The 22,500-nt window shown below is 42.0% G+C and overlaps 1 protein-coding gene across 3 annotated transcripts in view; it reads left to right on the forward strand.

Annotated features, from left to right (window-relative positions):
- Positions 1-22,500, forward strand: part of suco (SUN domain containing ossification factor) — a 128,071-nt gene that overhangs the window by 5,882 nt on the left and 99,689 nt on the right. The window lies entirely within an intron of this gene.

A 22,500-nucleotide genomic window follows, 5' to 3' on the forward strand; every position in this document is an offset into this window, starting at 1 on the left:
TAATAGTACCTGATAGTCGGAAGGGTGTGTTGACGCGCAGGGTCTCAGGTCGACGGCAGCTATGGACGGCACAAGCTCAGCTTTTCTCCAGTAAGAACTGACTCTGGAACACTCTGCCCCTCCATGTTCAAACTGCTTCCACAGTGGATTGTTTTAAGTCTCGTCTTAAGACCCACTTTTATTCTTTGGCTTTTAACACTACGTGAGTTGTGTGGTCCTCTGTGTTTTTTTATACACTTTGATTTTTACTTTACTGTTTTAATTGATTTTACCCTTTTAAAATAGTTTTTAATCATATTTGTTTTTATATTGGTTTTATATTTACTTATTTTTTGTTTTTATTCAGTCATTGGTGGAGCATAATACTGTTTTTTTAATATTGTTTTTAAAATGGCTGTGCAGCACTTGGAAACGTTATTGTTGTTTAAATGTGCTATATAAATAAAGTGGATTGATTGAAAGTGGATTGATTTTAACCACAATTTTCTCACCGAAACCTGCTGGCTGACATGTGGTCGGGATCCATTTTCTCTTGACCGCGCTCTGATCCATAGGAAAGTTTCACACCTCCGGGAATTTTAATCAAGGAATCACCGTGTGTTTGTGTGGCTAAAGGCTAAAGCTTCGTCAACTCCATCTTTCTACTTTGACTTCTCCAATATTAATTGAACAAATTGAAAAAGATTCAGCAACACAGATGTCCAAAAAACTGTATAATTATGCCGTTAAAGCAGACGACTTTTAGCTGTGTGTGTGCGCAGCGCTCATACTTTCTAAAAACCCGTGACGTCTTGCGTACACGTCATCATTACACGACGTTTCGAAGACGAAACTCCCGGGAAATTTAAAATTGTAATTTAGTAAACTAAAAAGGCTGTATTGGCATGTGTTGCAATGTTAATATTTCATTATTGATATATAAACTATCAGACTGCGTGGCGGGTAGTAGTGGTTTCAGTAGGCCTTTATAGTCAAATACAAATGTTTTGACTTAGGTTTTTCAAGTCGACAGAGGACCGTGAGAGCTGATTAGAGAGGTTATTTTCTTCCATAGTTTAGTTCAATGCCAGCCAATGGTGCTAAAATCACCGATAATCTACATTTTGAATCATCCATCCATCCATCTTCTTCCGCTTATCCGAGGTCGGGTCACGGGGGCAGCAGCCTAAGCAAGGAAGCCCAGACTTCCCTCTCTCCAGCCACTTCGCCCAGCTCTTCCCAGGGGATCCCGAGGCGTTCCCAGGCCAGCCGGGAGACATAGTCTTCCCAACGTGTCCTGGGTCTTCCCCGTGGCCTCCTACCGCTTGGACGTGCCCTAAACACCTCCCTAGGGAGGCGTTCGGGTGGCATCCTGACCAGATGCCCGAACCACCTCATCTGGCTCCTCTCCATGTGGAGGAGCGGTGTGTGTGTGCATGTGTTTGTTTTGTCTCGTCTTGTCTTGTCTCATGGTATTGTTAGTGTACAGGATTTTTTCTTGTTTTGTTTATAGAGTATTTTTTTTGTATTATATTGTTTATGTCAAATGTGGAATGAGTGAGAGGGGTTGGGCTATTATAAGCAGCTGCTTCATCCAACTCCTTTTCAAGCCTTGCATAAATATCTTTGCCAACATGTAAAAAAAAAAAAAAAAAACTGTGTTTAGTTGTACTGTGCAGGTTTGAAATAAATATTTTAATTCAAATTCAATTCAGTTCCTCCCGGATGGCAGAGCTTCTCACCCTATCTCTAAGGGAGAGCCCCGCCGCACGGCGGAGGAAACTAATTTCGCCCGCTTGTACCCGTGATTTTATCCTTTTGGCCATGACCCAAAGCTCATGAACGTAGATCGACCGGTAAATTGAGAGCTTTGCCTTCCGGCTCAGCTCCTTCTTCACTACAACGGATCGGTACAACGTCCGCATTACTGAAGACGCCGCACCAATCCGCCTGTCGATCTCACGATCCAGTCTTCCCTCACTTGTGAACAAGACTCCGAGGTACTTGAACTCCTCCACTTGGGGCAGGGTCTCCTCCCCAACCCGGAGATGGCATTCCACCCTTTTCCGGGCGAGAACCATGGACTCGGACTTAGAGGTACTGATTCTCATTCCGGTCGCTTCACACTCTGCTGGGAACTTATCCAGTGAGAGCTGAAGATACCGGCCAGATGAAGCCATCAGGACCACATCATCTGCAAAAAGTAGAGACCTAATCCCGCGGCCAGCAAACCTAAACCCCTCAACGCCTTGACTGCGCCTAGAAATTCAGAATTTCTGAAATTTTTGAATCAACAAATTATAATTAAAGGCCTACTGAAATGAGATTTTCTTATTTAAACGGGGATAGCAGGTCCATTCTATGTGTCATACTTGATCATTTTGCGATATTGCCATATTTTTGCTGAAAGGATTTAGTAGAGAACATCAACGATAAAAGTTCGCAACTTTTGGTCGATAATAAAAAAGCCTTGCCTGTACCGGAAGTAGCAGACGATGTGCGCGTGACATCACGGGTTGTAGAGCCCTCACATCTGAACATTGTTCATAATCATAGCCACCAGCAGCTAGAGCTATTCGGACCGAGAAAGCGACAATATCTCCAATAATTTGAGCGAGGATGAAAGATTCGTGGGTGAGGATAGTGAGAGTGAAGGACTAGGGGAAAAAAATGGCGATTCAGATGTTATTAGACACATCTACTAGGATCATTCTGGAAAATCCCTTATCTGCTCATTGTGTCACTAGTGTTTTAGTGAGATTATATAGTATCTGAAAGTCGCAGGGGTGTGGTGACCGCCAGTGTCTCCGGTGGGAGGAGGTAATAGTCCGCAGCTGCAGGAGGACGCAAGCTCTGCTCGACAACCATTGGGTTGAGTTTGTTCTTGCCCTAATGTGGGATCTGAGATGTCCTTGTGACCTGTGCAGCCCTTTGAGACGTTTGTGTTTAAGGGCTATATAAATAAACTTTGATTAATTTATTGATATAGTATACTATTTGAACTTTGATTAATTGATATATATAGTATATTTTTTGTTCTGTCATGAGTCAATTTTTAAAGTTTATTTGCATGTAGAAAATATTTTTTTCTATCAAAATTGAAGGAACTAGTATTAAAGTACTTTATTATCGCACATTATTTCCAGGCTGCTGCGGGTCAATATCTGGCGCCCGTGCCTCGAGTTTGATACCTGTGGTGTAATACAAAGCACATTTTACAATTAAAACTGCACAAATAGAGAGAGTAAGGTTTACAGTCCCTCTTTCAGACAAACCGTTAGTCGGTTTGCTTATTTACAAACTCTGCCTTCACCTCAGAGTATTTTTTTATCCCTCAACAATTTTTCTAAGGAAAAGCAGATTGGAATGTTCTTAAAGTACCAGATAAGACTCCTAGGATAAGATGTACAGTACGCAGGCAAAGGTTTATGAGTGTTAAGATGCTCACCTTGACAGTTAGATCAATAACCAATCAGCCTCCGATGCATTCAAAGCACCACGTTTCTTTCATACCTACTTGCGTATTTTCCACTTTCACACAAGCAAGCGAATGAGCATGCAGTGAAACACACACTTCATTACCAATGCAGAACTGTTTATTCAAATTGTTTTACCTTCCCTGTGCTAACTTTCACACATCCCAGTGGTTTGAATGATTAATCAAAGTGCCTCTAGGATGGCATCTTTCTCTAATATGTTGTCAGGATCCTGCTTCATTTAAGTGCATGCCTAATAATGCGTACGACTGCAAGAATTTTGCTGCTCCAATGCATTAAACCAGGGGTAGGGAACCTATGGCTCGCGAGCCAGATGCGGCTCTTTTGATGACTGCATCTGGCTCTCGGATAAATCTGAGCTGACATTGCTTAAAGGGAAACATCACAATTTCAAAAGGGTTAAAAACAATAAAAATCAGTTCCCAGTGCCTTGTTTTATTTTTCGAAGTTTTTTTTTAAATTTTACACCTACCGGAATATCCCTAAAAAAGCTTTAAAGTGCCTTATTTTCGCTATCTTCGAAACCACTGTCCATTTCCCTGTGACGTCATACAGTGCTGCCAATACAAACAACATGGCGGTTACCACAGCAAGATAAAGCGACATTAGCTCGGATTCAGACTCGGATTTCAGCGGTTTAAGCGATTCAACAGATTACGCATGTATTGAAACAGATGGTCGGAGTATGGAGGCAGATAGCGAAAACGAAATTGAAGCTATTGAGCGAATAGCTATTGACGCTATTCGGCCAATAGCGTGGGTGTACCGAATGAAGTGGCCCATAGCATGGCTGCCTTATTAGCATCGCCGGTAAAATGTGCGGACCAAACGATCAGGACTTTTGCATCTTGTGACACTGGAGCAACTTAAATCCGTTGATTGGTAAGTGTTTGCATCGATTAGCTGACCAAATACGTCTGATCAACAAAACTCACCTTTGTGATTTCGTTGACTTAATCGTTGCAAATGCATCTGCAGGTTATCCATACATCTCTGTGCCATGTCTGTCTTAGCATCGCCGGTAAAATGTGCAGACACTCTGGCAAATTCAATGGGGGTCTGGCGGCAGATTTTTTGCCAGTGGTGCAACTTGAATCCCTCCCTGTTAGTGTTGTTACACCCTCCGACAACACACCGAGGAGGCATAATGTCTCGTAGGTTCCAAAAAATAGTCGAAAAATTGGAAAATAACAGAGCTGAGACCCGGCCGGTGTTTGTAATGTTTTGAAAATGAAAATGGCGGGTGTATCACCTCGGTGACGTCACGTTCTGACGTCATCGCTAAAAGACAGATAAACAGAAAGGCGTTTAATTCGCCAAAATTCACCCACTTAGAGTTCGGAAATCGGTTAAAAAAATACATGGTCTTTTTTTTTTGCAACATCAAGGTATATATTGACTCTTGCATAGGTTTGGTGATAATGTTCCCCTTTTAACACGATAGGTAATGAATAATTCCACTTGTAATCACAGTGTTAAAAATAACGTTGAAAATATAAAACATTCTCATGCTTTTTTTTGTTCAAGATTTTGCGTTATTGGAAGAAGTTATTTATTTATTATTGGTTAGTGTGGGGCTGGCCCTCCTGGCGGTTCTCCAGAACACCAAGCAATGACATGAGAGCCTGTTTCAGGGTTACAATATTGTTTTATTTTTCAATAAGTCTCTCAGTTGCTTTCCAGCAATTGTCTTTTTCTCTTTCGTTCTCGCTCTGGCTCCAGCTCCAACCCCGTCTCTCCTCCTGGCTGCTGCTTATATCAGAGCGATAGGTGACTAGATAACAAGGCCCAGGTAGGCCATCTACGCACCTGTCGCTGATTTTTGAGGCCGCCTCCACAGTTATCTTCAGAATAAAAATGTTTTTACAAAGAATAAGAGACCTATTATACTCTAGAAATGTAGGTCTTACTTAAAAATGCACGCGTTTAGTTGTGTTTAGTGTTAAAAAAAATATTATACGGCTCTTACAGAAATACATTTGAAAATATTTGGCTTTTTGGCTCTCTCTGCCAAAAAGGTTCCCGACCCCTGCATTAATTTATTAGTTCACTATGCAAGATCAGGTTATGCACTGCCCATTATTTTACGGGCCTGTGTATAAAAATAGAACCACAAAATACGACGAAAGTACTAAAAGCGCTCAGATCTTTGCCAGGCCTTATCTTCCAATAGTAAAAAAACATCCTTTTACAAGAAGTTGTGAATCCAGACGGAAATCTGGATTACCCCCCAAAATTGAATCGCTTGTTTCTTAACCCGTTTCTGATCATTCCTGAAAGTTTCATCAAAATTCCCTCATGGCCTTTTTGAGCTATGTTGCTCACTAACAAAGTCCACAAATTTATGAGATAATTACTTTAAGGAAAAATGACTAGCTATACCAGTTGTTTTAGTTTTGTTTTATCTGTTGTTTCAAAACAGACTGCAAGAAGGTTCCATCTTTGCATCGAGCTCAGCACCTATGCCAGAATGAAATTAACAGACTGAACCTTCTTATCTTTCATCCTCCGTTTCCTTAGCCTGTTCCTAATTTCAGCCTTGTAACGGCAATGTTGTAGAAATGATCCGACTCACCCCCAAAATCTAATGGAATAGAATAGCATTTAATTGATTTTTGGGGTAATCCCAGAACCCGTTGGTGGACACCAGCAGTGAGGGATGCCGTCAAGCTGAAGAAGGAGTCGTATCGGGTTCTTTTGGCTCATAGGACTCCAGAGGCAGTGGACGGGTACCGACGGGCCAAGCGGTGTGCAGCTTTAGCGGTCGCGGAGGCAAAAACTCGGACATGAGAAGAGTTCGGGGAAGCCATGGAAAACGACTTCCGGACGGCTTCGAAGCGATTCTGGACCACCATACGGCGCCTCAGGAAGGGGAAGCAGTGCACTATCAACACCGTGTATGGTGCGGATGGTGTTCTGCTGACTTCGACTGCGGATGTTGTGGATCGGTGGAGGGAATACTTCGAAGACCTCCTCAATCCCACCAACACGTCTTTCTTTGAGGAAGCGGTGCCTGGGGAATCTGTGGTGGACTCTCCTATTTCTGGGGCTGAGGTCGCTGAGGTAGTTAAAAAGCTCCTCGGCGGCAAGGCCCCGGGGGTGGATGAGATCCGCCCGGAGTTCCTTAAGGCTCTGGATGCTGTGGGGCTGTCTTGGTTGACAAGACTCTGCAGCATCGCATGGACATCGGGGGCGGTACCTCTGGATTGGCAGACCGGGGTGGTGGTCCATCTCTTTAAGAAGGGGGACCGGAGGGTGTGTTCCAACTATCGTTGGATCACACTCCTCAGCCTTCCCGGTAAGGTTTATTCAGGTGTACTGGAGAGGAGGCTTCGCCGGATAGTCGAACCTCGGATTCAGGAGGAACAGTGTGGTTTTCGTCCTGGTCGTGGAACTGTGGACCAGCTCTATACTCTCGGCAGGGTTCTTGAGGGTGCATGGGAGTTTGCCCAACCAGTCTACATGTGCTTTGTGGACTTGGAGAAGGCATTCGACCGTGTCCCTCGGGAAGTCCTGTGGGGAGTGCTCAGAGAGTATGGGGTATCGGAATGTCTTATTGTGGCGGTCCGCTCCCTGTATGATCAGTGTCAGAGCTTGGTCCGCATTGCTGGCAGTAAGTCGGACACGTTTCCAGTGAAGGTTGGACTCCGCCAAGGCTGTCCTTTGTCACCGATTCTGTTCATAACTTTTATGGACAGAATTTCTAGGCGCAGTCAAGGCGTTGAGGGGTTCCGGTTTGGTGGCCACGGGATTAGGTCTCTGCTTTTTGCCGATGATGTAGTCCTGATGGCTTCATCTGGCCGGGATCTTCAGCTCTCACTGGATCGGTTCGCAGCCGAGTGTGAAGCGACCGGAATGAGAATCAGCACCTCCAAGTCCGAGTCCATGGTTCTCGCCCGTAAAAGGGTGGAGTGCCATCTCCGGGTTGGGGAGGAGACCCTGCCCCAAGTGGAGGAGTTCAAGTACCTAGGAGTCTTGTTCACGAGTGGGGGAAGAGTGGATCGTGAGATCGACAGGCGGATCGGTGCGGCGTCTTCAGTAATGCGGACGTTGTATCGATCCGTTGTGGTGAAGAAGGAGCTGAGCCGGAAGGAAAAGCTCTCAATTTACCGGTCGATCTACGTTCCCATCCTCACCTATGGTCATGAGCTTTGGGTCATGACCGAAAGGATAAGATCACGGGTACAAGCGGCCGAAATGAGTTTCCTCCGCCGGGTGGCGGGGCTCTCCCTTAGAGATGGGGTGAGAAGCTCTGCCATCCGGGAGGAGCTCAACGTAAAGCCGCTGCTCCTCCACATCGAGAGGAGCCAGATGAGGTGGTTCGGGCATCTGGTCAGGATGCCACCCGAACGCCTCCCTAGGGATGTGTTTAGGGCACGTCCAGCTGGTAGGAGGCCACGGGGAAGACCCAGGACACGTTGGAAAGACTATGTCTCCCGGCTGGCCTGGGAACGCCTCGGGATCCCCCGGGAAGAGCTAGACGAAGTGGCTGGAGATAGGGAAGTCTGGGCTTCCCTGCTTAGGCTGCTGCCCCCGCGACCCGACCTCGGATAAGCGGAAGATGATGGATGGATGGATGGAAGATTTTTGGGGTAAATTCAGCACCACAGTTCGCTCACAATAGACAATCATAATAATAAATTAATATATATATATATATATATATATATATATATATATATATATATATATATATATAATTTATGAATCATATAAATATATTCTACATTTAAGTGCAGTCAAGAAGGAGCATATGCGTTATACAGTCTACTAATCACTTGTTCCTTATCACATTTCTAACATATTCTGAAAGTTTAATTTGTATCTGCTAGGGTTGTACGGTATACCAGTACTAGTATAGTATCGTGGTATTAATGAATCAAAAACAATACTATACTCTGTTTGCAAAGTACCGGTTTGCAATTAAAAAAAAAAACATTGCTGGTTTTACGAGCAGAGGAGCATGTTCGGCAGTGCAAAATCCCAGAGTACTTGCAAGCAGAGACAGTGTTTGGACAGAAAAGGGAGAATGGAAGCATTTTGGCTTAAAAACTGGCAATAAAGGTGGTTTTAAGACCGTAAAAGCCTCAGGAAGAGGTGTTTTAGACATCCATCTGCAGTGTTTTAGCTACTTCTAAATCACTAATCTTCGCCTCCTTGGCGACAATTAAAGTACGTTTCTTCCAAGTATTATCCATGCAGGACGAGGAATAGCGAAACATGCTTCAAAACACACTGTAGCTCACCGGCGTCAACGCTAATGACATCTATTACATCTATATTTTTTATCGTTTATGGGGCGGTTTAGCTCGGTTGGTAGAGTGGCCGTGCCAGCAACTTGAGGGTTGCAGGTTCAATTCCCACCTCTGCCAACCTAGTCACTGCCGTTGTGTCCTTGGGCAAGACACACTACCCACCTGCTCCCAGTGCTACCCACACTGGTTTGAATGTAACTTAGATATTGGGTTTCACTATGTAAAGCGCTTTGAGTCACTAGAGAAAAAGCGCTATATAAATATAATTCACTTCACTAATTCACATCGTCACAAAATCTTTTTTCCTTTATTAAAAAATCATGTTATGTTTATCAACTCAGGAAATACTTCCTTGGACACATGAGAACTTTGAATATGTCCAATGTATGCACTTCCAACACTTCCATGTTTAAGCCAACAAAACATAACGTCATAAGATGTGATTATTTCTTTTGCATTTTAAGCGTAAAAGAAGGGTGGTGCATCTCTCAAACCGCCGGGAATCGCTTCAGGAATTTTTATGAGCCTGTGTTATTTCGTGCCGTCGACAGATGAAGCCTCAAAGCAATGGCAGCGGGCTCGTTAAAAAAACTCTGCCTTCGTTCAACGTCGTAAAAACGCTCACTGCTCGAGGAGGAAGCAGTCACGCAAGAGGCTGTCTCGCACCTGTGGCATTGACAACGCTCGCGTCCCTCGCCGTCACCTTTTCATTAGACAGCGGAAAGTGAATGGCGGTGAAACAAGAGACTCAGCTTACTCAGTGCTATCTGCTTACAACTGTTAGGTATGACAATAATAACAACAAAGACCGCTCTAAGTAATTTTTTTCCCTTAGTGCAGGGGTGTCAAACTCAAATACAGAGTGGGCCAAAATTTTAAACTGAACTAAGCCGCGGGCCAAGGTTGAACAAATTAACCTTTTAATAGGGATCCAAACAAGTTTTGCATTGAATATTGAACAAGCAAGGCTTATATAATTTTATAGTGACATGCAAAATAGAGTTTTGTATAAACAATAATAATAATTAAAAAATATCAATGGCATATCAAATTATATATTGTAGCGTACCAGAGGTATTAGTGCTGCAAGGGATTCTGAGTATTTCTTCTGTTGTGTTTATGTTGTGTTACGGTGCGGATGTTCTCCCGAAATGTGTTTGTCATTCTTGTTTGGCGTGGGTTCATGGTGTGACACATATTTGTAAAAGCGTTAAAGTTGTTTATTCAGCCACCCTCGGTGTGACCTGATCAAGCATGCCTTGCATTAACTTATGTGTGTGTAAAATCTGCTTATATTGTGTGACTAGGACGACACAATGTTTGTATGTAGGAAAAGCAAGGTTGTAGAGAAGGCTAAAGGAAGTGCCATTAAAACAATATTGTGGTCCGGGTGGAAATCGGTAGAAATTTGGGAGAATGGTCCCCCGGGAGATTTTCGGGAGGGGCACTGAACTTTGGGAGTCTCGGTAGGGTTGGCAAGTACGAGGATTAGCGGTGTTAGAGCGGCATCGCCGCTGTATAATACCGGCAGGCCAGCTCTAATGTTTAATTTGATATTGCCTCAAGGGCCAAATGAAATTACACGGCGGAGTTTGACACCCATGCCTTAGTGTAAGGATTTTGAACAATTTACATGTTTGCAAGACTTTCGGCAAATAAGCGAATGTTTCACTTTTGGACTTTTCGTGAAAATAAATGTGTTAGTTGTCTTGAAGCTAGATCGAGTAAAAGCCTGGATTAGTCAGAAACCTGTTGATCCGTGCTTCTTCTAATTTATAAACATTGTGAAAGTCACATACATAAAACCTATTACATACTGTGTAAATAAACGTACGCGTGCCTTGGTCCAGTGCTAGCAAGTACTTATTGCTTGGAGTAAGGAAAAGTTAACAAAGTTGGAAGCTTCACTATGTTCCACGTCTGTTCTTTTTATCTAGTCCCATTTAGCCCTGTAAGTACCACAAGAACGATTGTGTATAATATATACAGAATAGGATATAAACATAGTAGGTTGTAAATGGCATATCTGTGTTTATTTGGCATACAAACCCATGTCAGAAGAAGTTGCAGGTGACATTGCTCGGCATTGGCCTGTTTAAAAAAATTAGTATATATATATATACATACACACACACACACACACATTTATCCTACAGTGTCTGTAAAGGCCTCACGCAGTCTGATAGTTTATATATCAATGATGAAATCTTAACATTGCAACACATGCCGGGTTAGTCTACTAAATTTCGCGCAAATTATCCTGCTGAAAACGTCGCGGTATGATGACGCGTGCGCGTGACGTCACGGATTGTAGCGGACATTTTGCTCCAGCACCGATCCAGCTATAAGTCTATAAGTCACATAATTACACAGTATTCTGGACATCTGTGTTGCTGAATCTCTTGCAATTTGTTCAATTATTAATAGAGACGTCAAAGAAGAAAGATGTAGGTGGGAAGCGGTGTATTGCGGCCGCCTTTAGCAACACAAACACAGCCGGTGTTTCCTTGTTTACATTCCCGAAAGATGACGGTGAAGCTTTACTATGGAACAGAGCGGTCAAGCGAGCATGGTTCCCTACCACATGTCAACCGGCAGGTTTCGGTGAGAAAATGGTGGTAATAAGTCGGCTCTTACCGTGGACATGAGCGCAAAGCTTGCGTCGTTCCTCCTGCAGCTGCAGACTCTCTTGCCTCCTCCCACCGGCCGCCTCCGACCGTCGGATGCTTACACCGTGGAGGAGGGGGGCAAAAATCACAGCCCGGCAGCCTTCACCTCGTCGAGAAACGTGGCTTCCCTCGGAGACACTGGTGGTCACCAGACCTGTCACTACACCCCTCCGTCTTTCAGGTTGTACAAGTACGACCATATAATCTCACTAAAACATTTAGTAACACAATAAGCAGATAAGGGATTTTCCAGAATTATCATAGTAAATGGGTCTAATAACATCTGAATCGTTCCAACAGCCCTCGTCTTTTTTTCTTTTTTTTGTAGTCCTTCACTCTCACTTTCCTCATCCACAAATCTTTCATCCTCACGCAAATTAATGGGGAAATCGTCACTTTCTCGGTCCGAATCGCTCTCGCTGCTGGTGGCCATGTTTGTAAACAATGTTCAGATGTGAGGAGCTCCACAACCCGTGACATCACGCGCACATCGTCTGCTACTTCCGGTACAGGCAAGGCTTTTTTATTAGCGACCAAAAGTTGCAAACTTTATAGTCGATGTTCTCTACTAAATCCTTTCAGCAAAAATATGCCAATATCGCGAAATGATCTAGTATGACACACAGAATGGACCTGCTATCCCCGTTTAAATAAGAAAATCTCATTTCAGTAGGCCTTTACTTTAGCTATGTAACTAACTATGCAGGCTTGGGCCTGTTTGAGATGGTGGCGTTATGTTAAGGGTAAATATCCTGAAATCACAATTTTTTGCAAATATTAGCTCACTTGGAATTTGATGCCTGCAACATGTTTCAAAAAGCTGGCACATGTGGCAAAAAAGACTGAGAAAGTTGATGAATGCTCATCAAACACTTATTTGGAACATCCCACAGGTGAACAGGCTAATTGGGAACAGGTGGGTGCGATCAGCGACTTTATCATTGTTATCGATCATGGTTTTACGATCACTTCGATTTAAAACCGTGTTTACCATTATATTGTTTATCGTTACATCCCTATGTGCGAGCTTGCTTTTCCAATACATGAGCAGTATCCCCGTCTATCAAAGTGCTGTAATCATGATGGTTTTATGATATTTATCAAAAACAATAATACAAACTTTCAGGAGTTTTACTGCAGTTTAATCATTATGTCCCAAGGCGATAGACCAGGGGTCGGCAACCCGCGGCTCTGGAGCCGCATGCGGCTCTTTAGCGCCGCCCTAGTGGCTCTCTGGAGCTTTTTCAAAAATGTATGAAAAATGGAAATGATGAGGGGGAAAAAACATATTTTTAGTTTTAATATACAGTAGTTTCTGTAGGAGGACAAACATGACACAAACCTCCCTAATTGTTATAAAGCACACTGTTTATATTAAACATGCTTCACTGATTCAAGTGTTTGGCGATCGCCGTTTTGTCCTACTAACTTTGGCAGTCCTTGAACTCACCGTAGTTTTTTTACATGCATAACTTTCTCCGACTTTCTAAGACGTGTTTTATGCCACTTCGTTTTCTGTCTTATTTTGTCCACCAAACTTATAATGTTGTTCATGAATGCACAAAGGTGAGTTTTGTTGATGTTATGGACTTGTATGGAGTGCTAATCAAACATATTTGGTCACTGCATGACTGCAAGCTAATCTGTGCTAACCTGCTCGTTAGGCTAGTTGTATGTACATATTCCATCATTATGCCTCATTTGTAGATATATTTGAGTTCATTTAGTTTCCTTTAAGTCCTCTTAATTCAATTTATATCTCATGACACACTATCTGTATGTAATATGGCTTTTAATTTTTTTGCGGCTCCAAACAGATTTGTTTTTGTATTTTTGGTCCAATATGGCTCTTTCAACATTTTGGGTTGCCGACCCCCGCGATAGACTAACATCCTCGTATTGTAGGCCAAATTCACATTGTGTATCATTTAAATTTGCACAATCGTACTACACCACGTCTACATACACCATCCATTTTCTACTGCTTGATCCTCTCCGGGTCGTGGGGGTGCTGGAGCCTATCCCAGCTGCAGTCGGGCGTAAGGCTGGGTATACCTTGGACAAGTCGCCAATCAAATATAATTACTTTAAAGTGATACTTTGTTTGTGGTGATTAACTAACTGTATTTATCACATTCCAGAAGTTAGATTTTAATTACTACATCTGTCTATTTTGGCTTTTTGCTGGACTTGTTTTTCTCCTTTTCTATAAGTTGCTAGCAAGACCAGAATGATCCAGTTCTGTATGTTGTGGCACCGGAGCTGGACTGGCACTCAATTGTTCCTGCCCACTGGCCATGGAGACTACTGAGCACATTGAGCTCTGTAGACTGTCCGCTTCATAGCAAATAAAGCTGCGTACTTCTTTTCATTTCCTTACATTGCTGACTCTTCAAGTTTGTAAAAACGATTTACTGTTCCCAGGGCGTCAACAAATTGTCTCACATTGTTTTTTTATTGTATTTGCTTTTTAGCCTGTAAACAAACTCCTTAATAAGCGCTTGCTACGTCCCTGACACACAATTATCCAAAATACTTAACTCTCCTTGCATCCCTGAGACGCTCCTGAATGATCCCAAGGAAAACAATATACTGTATTTTCCCGAACATAGGGCGCATCGGACTATAAGGCGCACTGACGATGAATGGTCTATTTTCGATCTTTTTTCATATATAAGGCGCACCGGATTATAGGGCGCATTATCTATCCATCCATTTCCTACCGCATTAAAGGAGTAATATTATTAAATATTTTTTTCGAAATGGAAAACACTATCTTGTGGTCTACATAACATGTAAAGGTGGTTATATGGTGGAAGTTTTTCATAGATTGTTTTACAGATCATCTTCAAGCCGCTTTCTGACAGTCGCTTCAGGATGCGCCGTTTTGTGTGCGGTCTTATTTACGTGGCTCATCTTAGGTTGTGTCTTCTACCCGTCATCTTTGTTGTAGCGGTGTAGCGTGCAAGGACGGGAGTGGAAGAAGTGTCAAAAGATGGAGCTAACTGTTTTAATGACATTCAGACTTTACTTCAATCCGCATCTCCTCATCCGGAAATGTGTCCCGTGAAAAACCGTCCGACCGGAACTCTCTAATAACTAAAGTTCCTTGGGTGAATAATGTAAACTCACTACACCGGTATGTTTTAGTGCTTTCATGGCGAGTTTACTGACAGATATAAGTAAGAACTTTACACTACTTTATAATAGAAACTGCAACAGCGGAGGATGAATGTCCCATAACAAGAAGATAGAGATGAACCTTATCAACTACGGAGTCGGCGTAGACACGTTTTATTTTTCAGGATTTATGCAGATACAGATCAGCAGGCACAGCGGAGGATGAATGTCCCATAACAAGAAGATAGAGATGAAGCTTATCAACTACGGAGTCGGCGTAGACACATTTTATTTTTCAGGATTTATGCAGATACAGATCAGCAGGCACCAGTAGGCAAGCAAAGTTGCTTTTGCATAATATTGTGAAACAAAACGCCGGATAATGTCTTACCTTATACACACACCATTATAACACTTGTGTAATGTTCTGTATTTTTAATGGAACATTTAAAATGTTGTTTACTTGAGACCCCTCAGTGCGGGCTACACTTGTTTTTTATGTTTGACGGCCATCTACTGCTCACACTTATCATTACACCATGTACCAAATAAAATAGCTTCGAGGTGGGTGAGCTCAACCAAACGTATTCCTTACATTAGGTGCACCGGGTTTTGATGTGCGTCTTATGTAGTCCGGAAAATAGGGTAACTACTTCTGGCAGATGAAGAGTTGTCTCCTCACTTGCGCTTTAAGTAAGTGATTGCTTAGGTATAAGCGCTATATAAATATAATTCACTATATAGTAGGGCTGTGAATCTTTGGGTGTCCCACGATTCGAGTCAATATCGATTCTTGGGGTCACGATTCGATAAAATATCGATTTTTTTCGATTCGATTCTCGATTCAAAAATGATATTTTCCCGATTCAAAACGATTCTGTATTCATTCAATACATAGGATTTCAGCAGGATCTACCCCAGTCTGCTGACATGCTAGCAGAGTAGTAGATTTGAAAAAAAAAAGCTTTTATAATTGTAAAGGACAATGTTTTATCAACTGATTGCAATAATGTAAATTTGTTGTAACTATTAAACGAACCAAAAATATGACTTATTTTATCTTTGTGAAAACATTGGACACAGTGTGTTGTCAAGCTTATGAGATGCGATGCAAGTGTAAGCCACTGTGACACTATTGTCCTTTTTTTATTATTTTTATAAATGTCTAATATAATGTCAGTGAGGGATTTTTAATCACTGCTATGCTGAAATTATAATTAATATTGATACTGTTGTTGATAATATTCATTTTTGTTTCACTACTTTTGGTTTGTTCTGTGTTGTGTTTGTGTCTTCTCTCAATTACTCTGTTTATTGCAGTTCTGAGTGTTGCTGGGTCAGGTTTGGTTTTGGAATTGGATTGCATTGTTATGGTATTGCTGTGTAGTAGTTTGTTGGATTGATTTAAAAAAAAAAAATTGATTTAAAAAAAAAAACAACTGAGAATCTATTCTGAATCGCACAACGTAAACGATTCGATTCGTATTCAAATCAATTTTTTTCCCACACCCCTAGTATATAGGTATGGGTATAATTTTTGGCGCGGCAGCAGCGTAAATTGATAGACACAACTGGTAGTTTTTATTTTGATTAAGCGGCTCATTTTGACAAAACACTGAAATCTGTAAATGAACAAGGAAGTCGCTATTAGGCGAGAAAATATGGTTTCCACAGATCAGCGTGTGAGCGGGGTTAGTGCCGTGGCTGTTGTGTCGAAGAAGTAGGCAGATGACGTAAAACGACTGCAAGGGGAAGAGAAATAGAATTTGCAAAAAGGAATAGACAGAAATGACGTAGCTCGCTCTAAGATGATGTAAAAGTCCCATTCAGGTTACATTGCTGTTTGGACACATTTGAAAAGATCAGGTTCAGATACCTCCTGATGCGGCTCAAATCTGATGCGAAAAGATCCGATTTGGAGCTTTTACTTGAGGGCAAAAATACCAGATTTATTGTCCAACTTTCCTGCGATGAGGTGGCGACTTGTCCAGGGTGTACACCACCTTCTGCTTGATTGTAGCTGAGATAGGCACCAGCGCCCCCCGCCACCCCAAAGGGAATAAGCGGTAGGAAATGGATGGATGGATGTCCAACTTTTTTTTTTTTTGAGGACTCTTACCTTGAACTGGGATGTAGAGTCCAATTTACTGTTGTTGCGTTGGAAGCAACAACAGTAAGTTGTTGCTTCCTCAAAAAATATACCTGTTAATATTCGTCTGTGTGTCAATGTGTTCTGTGTTTAAAAAACAAACAAAAAAACCCTAAAAAAACATTTTCATTTTGCAGAATTCCTGTCGCAAAAGAGGCTAGAGTCAATGATTTCTTCATATTCTTTCTGCAGAACACATTCTCCCCATCCCCCCTCGCTCGCTCATCAGTGTTTACCTTTCTCCGCGAGCACTCTCTTACTTTGGGTCTTGCTTGAGTGTGCAAGCCTCTTCCTGCACCCCCAGCTGAGGGTCATTATCACAAAGCAACCTAGTCTATACCGCTGGAAGGGAACATTGTGTTCCAAAGGGCTGGATGGGCGTTTCCAACTCAAGACGTATAGGACTAAATTTACATGGGAGGCAATGGAAGGCTGCATGCTGTTGTCTTGGGTTTCAAAGTGCAAGAAATATGTTTGTAATCGAAGTAAATTCCGTGTCCTGTATTATAAATTTTAATCAGAATATATTTTACATTGAAACTTATACATTCAGTACTTTAACACTCTGCAGCATATCATACACTAGGACAGGAGTGCACACATTTTTTCTGCAGGCGAGCTACTTTTCAATTGACCAAGTCGAGGAGAGCTACCTCCTTCATATTTATAATATATATTTATTTATTTATGAAAAATACATTTTTGTTAACACATTAATGGTGTTTAATGATAATACATGCATGTTTAACACATATAGATTCCTGTCTTTCATGAAGACAAGAATATAAGTGGGTGTATTACCTGATTCTGATGATTTGCATTGATTGGAAAATGACAGGAGAAAAAAAAGTCCTCCTTTCTGTCCAATACCACATGAAAGGGGTTGGATTTGGCATCTCATTTGTCCAACTCACATACTCCGTTTTTAAACACTTGTGACGGTCTCAAGCCGTCGTGCGGGTTCCAGGGACCACCAAGGAAGGACATGACTTCGAGCAGGTGTAGACTTATTTATTTTTCAATAAGCAAAAGTCTTTTGCGTGTAGATTTTCAGCCTTCCCCGTTGTCTGCGTCTGCCTCTCGCTCTCGCTTTCTTCCGAGTTGCATGCCCTGCTGCTTGTGTTGTCGTCTCTCGCTCTCGTTCCTTCGTTGTTTCTCCACCTGTCTCCCCGACAATCACGGCTGCCACCATTACAAACCGTGCGAGAGGATTCATTAATCTTATCCAGGTGCGCGATCCACGCACCTGATCGCAATTGTGGCGTCGCTCCCGGCATGCCTCGCCTCGCCGCTCGCTCGCCATCCCCGCCTCCTCTCCGCAAACTTGGGCCGGGCTCCAGCGTGCTCTGCCTCGATGTCTATTTTTTTAATGCCCGGCCTCCGTGATCGACTCGTAGCTCGCGATCGACGTAATGGGCTCCCCTGCACGAGGAGTTAGGGATGTAAGTCTTTGGGCACTTTACGATTAGATCCGATTCCTGGGGTGATTATTCCATTCAAAACTGATTCTCGCAATGTATTATTTGGTATAATAATTTTTAAAAACAGGTTAGAAAAGCTCTGTCTGGAAGCACAGAGTTGGCCTAAAGGTATTTTAAAAAAATTTATTCTTACACTAAAAATAAATAAAATATACATATACAGGCGTGGTCAAATGTTTACATCCACTTGTAAAGAACATAAAGTCTTGTCCGTCTTGACCTTCCAAAAATTTCTACAACTCCTTTTTTGTGATAGTGATTGGAGCACATACTTGTTGGTCACAAAAAAACATTTGTGAAGTTTGGTTCTTTTATGAATTTATTATGGTTCTACTGAAAATGTGAGCAAATCTTCTGGGTCAAAAGTATACATACAGCAATGTTAATATTTGCTTACATGTCCCTTGGCAAGTTTCACTGCAATAAGGCACTTTTGGTAGCCATCGACAAGCTTCTGGTTGAATTTTTGACCACTCTTCTTGACAAAACTGCTGCAGTTCAGTGTTGGTTTTCAGCCTTGTCCATATGTTTAAGTCAGGACTTTGGGAAGGCCATTCTAAAACCTCAATTCTAGCCTGATTTAACCATTCCTTTACCACTTTTGATGTTTGTTTGGGGTCATTATCCTGTTGGAACACCCAACTGCGCCCAAGACCCAAAATCCGGGCTGATGATTTTAGGTTGTCCTGAAGACTTTGGAGGTAATCCTCCTTTTTCATTGTCCCATTTACTCTCTGTAAAGCACCAGTTCCATTGGGAGCAAAACAGGCTCAGAGCATAATACTACCACCACCATGCTTGACGGTAGGAATTGTGTTCCTGGGATTAAAGGCCTCACCTTTTCTCCTCCAAACATATTGCTGGGTATTGTGGCCAAACAGCTCAATTTTTGTTTCATCTGAATACAGAAATTTCCTCCAGAAGGTCTTATCTTTGTCCATGTGATGTTTTGGCAATAGAAACGGGAACCGATTTTATTTTTTTTTGTGTGCACCCCTAGTAGTAGTAAATATTGTACAAAGAGGATGTTTTAACTAGGTTATTTTTTTTACCCCCACTGTGCCTAAGAAAGCGCACAGACATTGTGTCCACACCCACCGTGCTGGCAAAGTGGCTCTTCCTATCAAATTGCATTAAATCACATGACTGCCTCCTTGATTCCCTATTCCGACGCACTGATCCCGATGCAACCGATGTCACTCTGGCAAGCCTCTTTGATCCCTGTGGGATTGGGAGAACCAGGGCATCGTTGGCGTCCCATAACCATGTGACTGACGGTCTTTATGACGCTGCATTTGATATTCGTCCGACTCCTAAACTGTTCACATAATGATGAAAATGTGTCAAAACATGGAACCTTACTGTGTTGGCTGTGTTATGGTTTTTCTGATGAATTTGACCACGTAAATTGGATTAATTGTACTTTCTCAGATCAGTGTGTTCTACAGAACAACCACTGTAACTTCAGGGTATTTAGCATAATACTCACCCTATTTGGTCCATAACCAACTTGCATGTGTGTCCGCAGTGTTTCCTACAGGTCAGGCATCTATTTGTGGTGGTGTGGTCGGGTGGCGGGGGGAGGGGATGCCGGGGGCGGGGGGAGCATAGTGTCAGCGGCGGCGGCGATGACCAAGAAGTACGCGGAGTTGGAATATAATTACAACACTTTATGTACATATTTATATACATATTGATATAATATTTACATATTTATATAATATGTAACTACAAGCTCCATTCACAGACAGAGTCCCATTGCTTTTATGAGCGGTCGAGTGAGTCAAAAGCCGAATTTTTTTTTTTTATAATTTTGTTATTTTGATTTTTTCGTGGCGGGCCACCACAAATAAATGAATGTGTGGGAAACCCTGGTGTGTGAAATTTGAGCAAGACTAAAACATGGCGGCCATCAAGCATATTGTCTCAGCAGGGACACAAACAGGACTTGGTATCTAATTGTCCGTAAGTCATTGACCATTTGTCTAATAATTATGAAATGATATCAGTGTTAGATGTAGAACTATATGATTATGGCCAAATTTAGTCACAATTATTTTTATCATTGTTAAATAAGGTTGTACGGTATACCGATATTAGGATAGTACCACAATACTAATGAATCATTATCGGTACAATACCGCCTCTGAAAAGTACCGGTATTTTTTGGCATCACATCTCCTTTCGTTTTTTATTGATTTATATATATATATATATATATATATACACCCATGATTGGGTACAAAAGCAGCTTCCATGAAATGCTAAGTAATTCACAAACAAGGATGGGGCGAAGGTCACCACTTTGTAAGCAAAATGTTGAACAGTTTTATAACAACATTTCTCAACGAGCTATTGCAAGGAATTTAGGGATTTTACCATCTACAATCCGTAAAATCATCAAAAAGTTCAGAGACTGGAGAAATCACTGCACGTAAGCGATGATATTACTGACTTTTGATCCCTCAGGCGGTACTGCATCAAAAACCGACATAAGTGTGTAAAGGATATCACCACATGGGCTCAGGAACACTTCATAAAAACACTGTCAGTAACTATAGTTGGTCGCTACATCTGTAAGTGCAAGTTAAAACTCTACTATGCAAAGCCAAACCCATTGATCAACAATATCTTGAAATGCCGCCGGCTTGGCTGGGCCTGAGCTCACCTAAGGTGGATTGATGCAAAGTAGAAAGGTGTTCTGTGTGGCGCAATATGAAGCGTAAAATACGACAACGGAGACCCCGGACTGTCGAACGACTGAAGCGCTACATAAAACAAGAATGGGAAAGAATTCCATTTTCAAAGCTTCAACAATTAGTTTCCTCAGTTCCCAAACGTTTATTGAGTGTTGTTAAAAGAAAATGTGATGTAACACAGTGGTGAACATGCCCTTTCCCAATTACTTTGTCACGTGTTGCAGCCATGAAATTCTAAGTTAACTACTATTTGCAAAAAAATATCAAGTTTATGAGTTTGAACATCAAATATCTTGTCTTTGTAGTGCATTCAATTGAATATGGGTTGAAAAGGATTTGCAAATCATTGTATTCCAAAGACATGCACCTGGAGATAGGTTGATTGGCAACACTAAATTGGCCCTAGTGTGTGAATGTTGTCTGTCTATCTGTGTTGGCCCTGCGATGAGGTGGCGACTTGTCCAGGGTGTACCCCGCCTTCCGCCCGTTTGTAGCTGAGATAGGCGCCAGCGCCCCCCGCGACCCCGAAAGGGAATAAGCGGTAGAAAATGGATGGATGAATTCCGTTTATATTCATATCTAACACAATTTCCCAACTCATATGGAAACGGGGTTTGTATTTTTCTAAAAGTCGAATTTAAACGTCTATGGAAAATCCAACCGAGAACGTTGGCATATAGAGCCACAGTTTGTGCTCCTATGTATTCTGTGCCCCGGGAAAAAGACGCCTGTGTGCTTTTCTTTTTTTTGCAAGCGAGGAACGTGCGTCACAGGACTGGCATGGTCATGTTAGGATCCTTGTAAATGTGTTTGCCCGGTAGGTTTATTAGCTTGTGTTGAAGTCATTGCAATGATTATCGTCTTATCAAAATCAGGTTCTGTTGCCAAAATCATATCTTGATAAGCATAGTATTTTTCGATAAGAATAAAACACTACTGTTTGCTGGTATAGTATTAAATGTTTTTGTTATCATGCCTGAAATGCATCTGATGGGTTATGGATTTGAAGATTTTGGCAGTTATGCGTGACAACACTGACAAAGGGCATCAGCCATCAACATTTACAAGTCTACTCTGCAAAACAAGTTTTTATTGCTCATTAAATGTGGCTGTTTAAAGAGTGCAAAGGCCTTTTTATTCTGAGGTATTCTGCACCAGAAAGGAATGCAAAGGACTGGTTTTAAGGAGATCAGGTCACTGAAATGGTTGAATGCAAATTTAACAACATACTAAAATGGGAATACATTGATTCTGAAGCTTTATTCCATGCCACGATAGGCTTAATGGTGTAGATGTAAGCCTGTTTATCCCTCTGTACGTCATTGTGAGATTGAGCGTTAACGTGCTTTGTGTCTCTCATGCGATACAGCAAGTCAGCACACAACGTTTAAAGCTTTTACGGGAATGAAAGAGAAATTAGAAAGGCAATGCAAAGGCAAACCTTGTCATTAAAGCGGAACATTATCACCAAACCTATGCAAGCGTCAATATATACCTTGATGTTGCAGAAAAAAGACCATGTATTTTTTCAACCGATTTCCGAACTCTAAATGGGTGAATTTTGGCGAATTAAAGGCCTTTCTGTTTATTGCTCTGGAGGGGATGACGTCAGAATGTGACGTCGCCGAGGTAATACAGCCGCCATTTTCAT

The sequence above is a fragment of the Nerophis ophidion genome, linkage group LG26 (assembly GCF_033978795.1).
Source record: "Nerophis ophidion isolate RoL-2023_Sa linkage group LG26, RoL_Noph_v1.0, whole genome shotgun sequence".
Taxonomy (NCBI): Eukaryota; Metazoa; Chordata; class Actinopteri; order Syngnathiformes; family Syngnathidae; genus Nerophis; species Nerophis ophidion.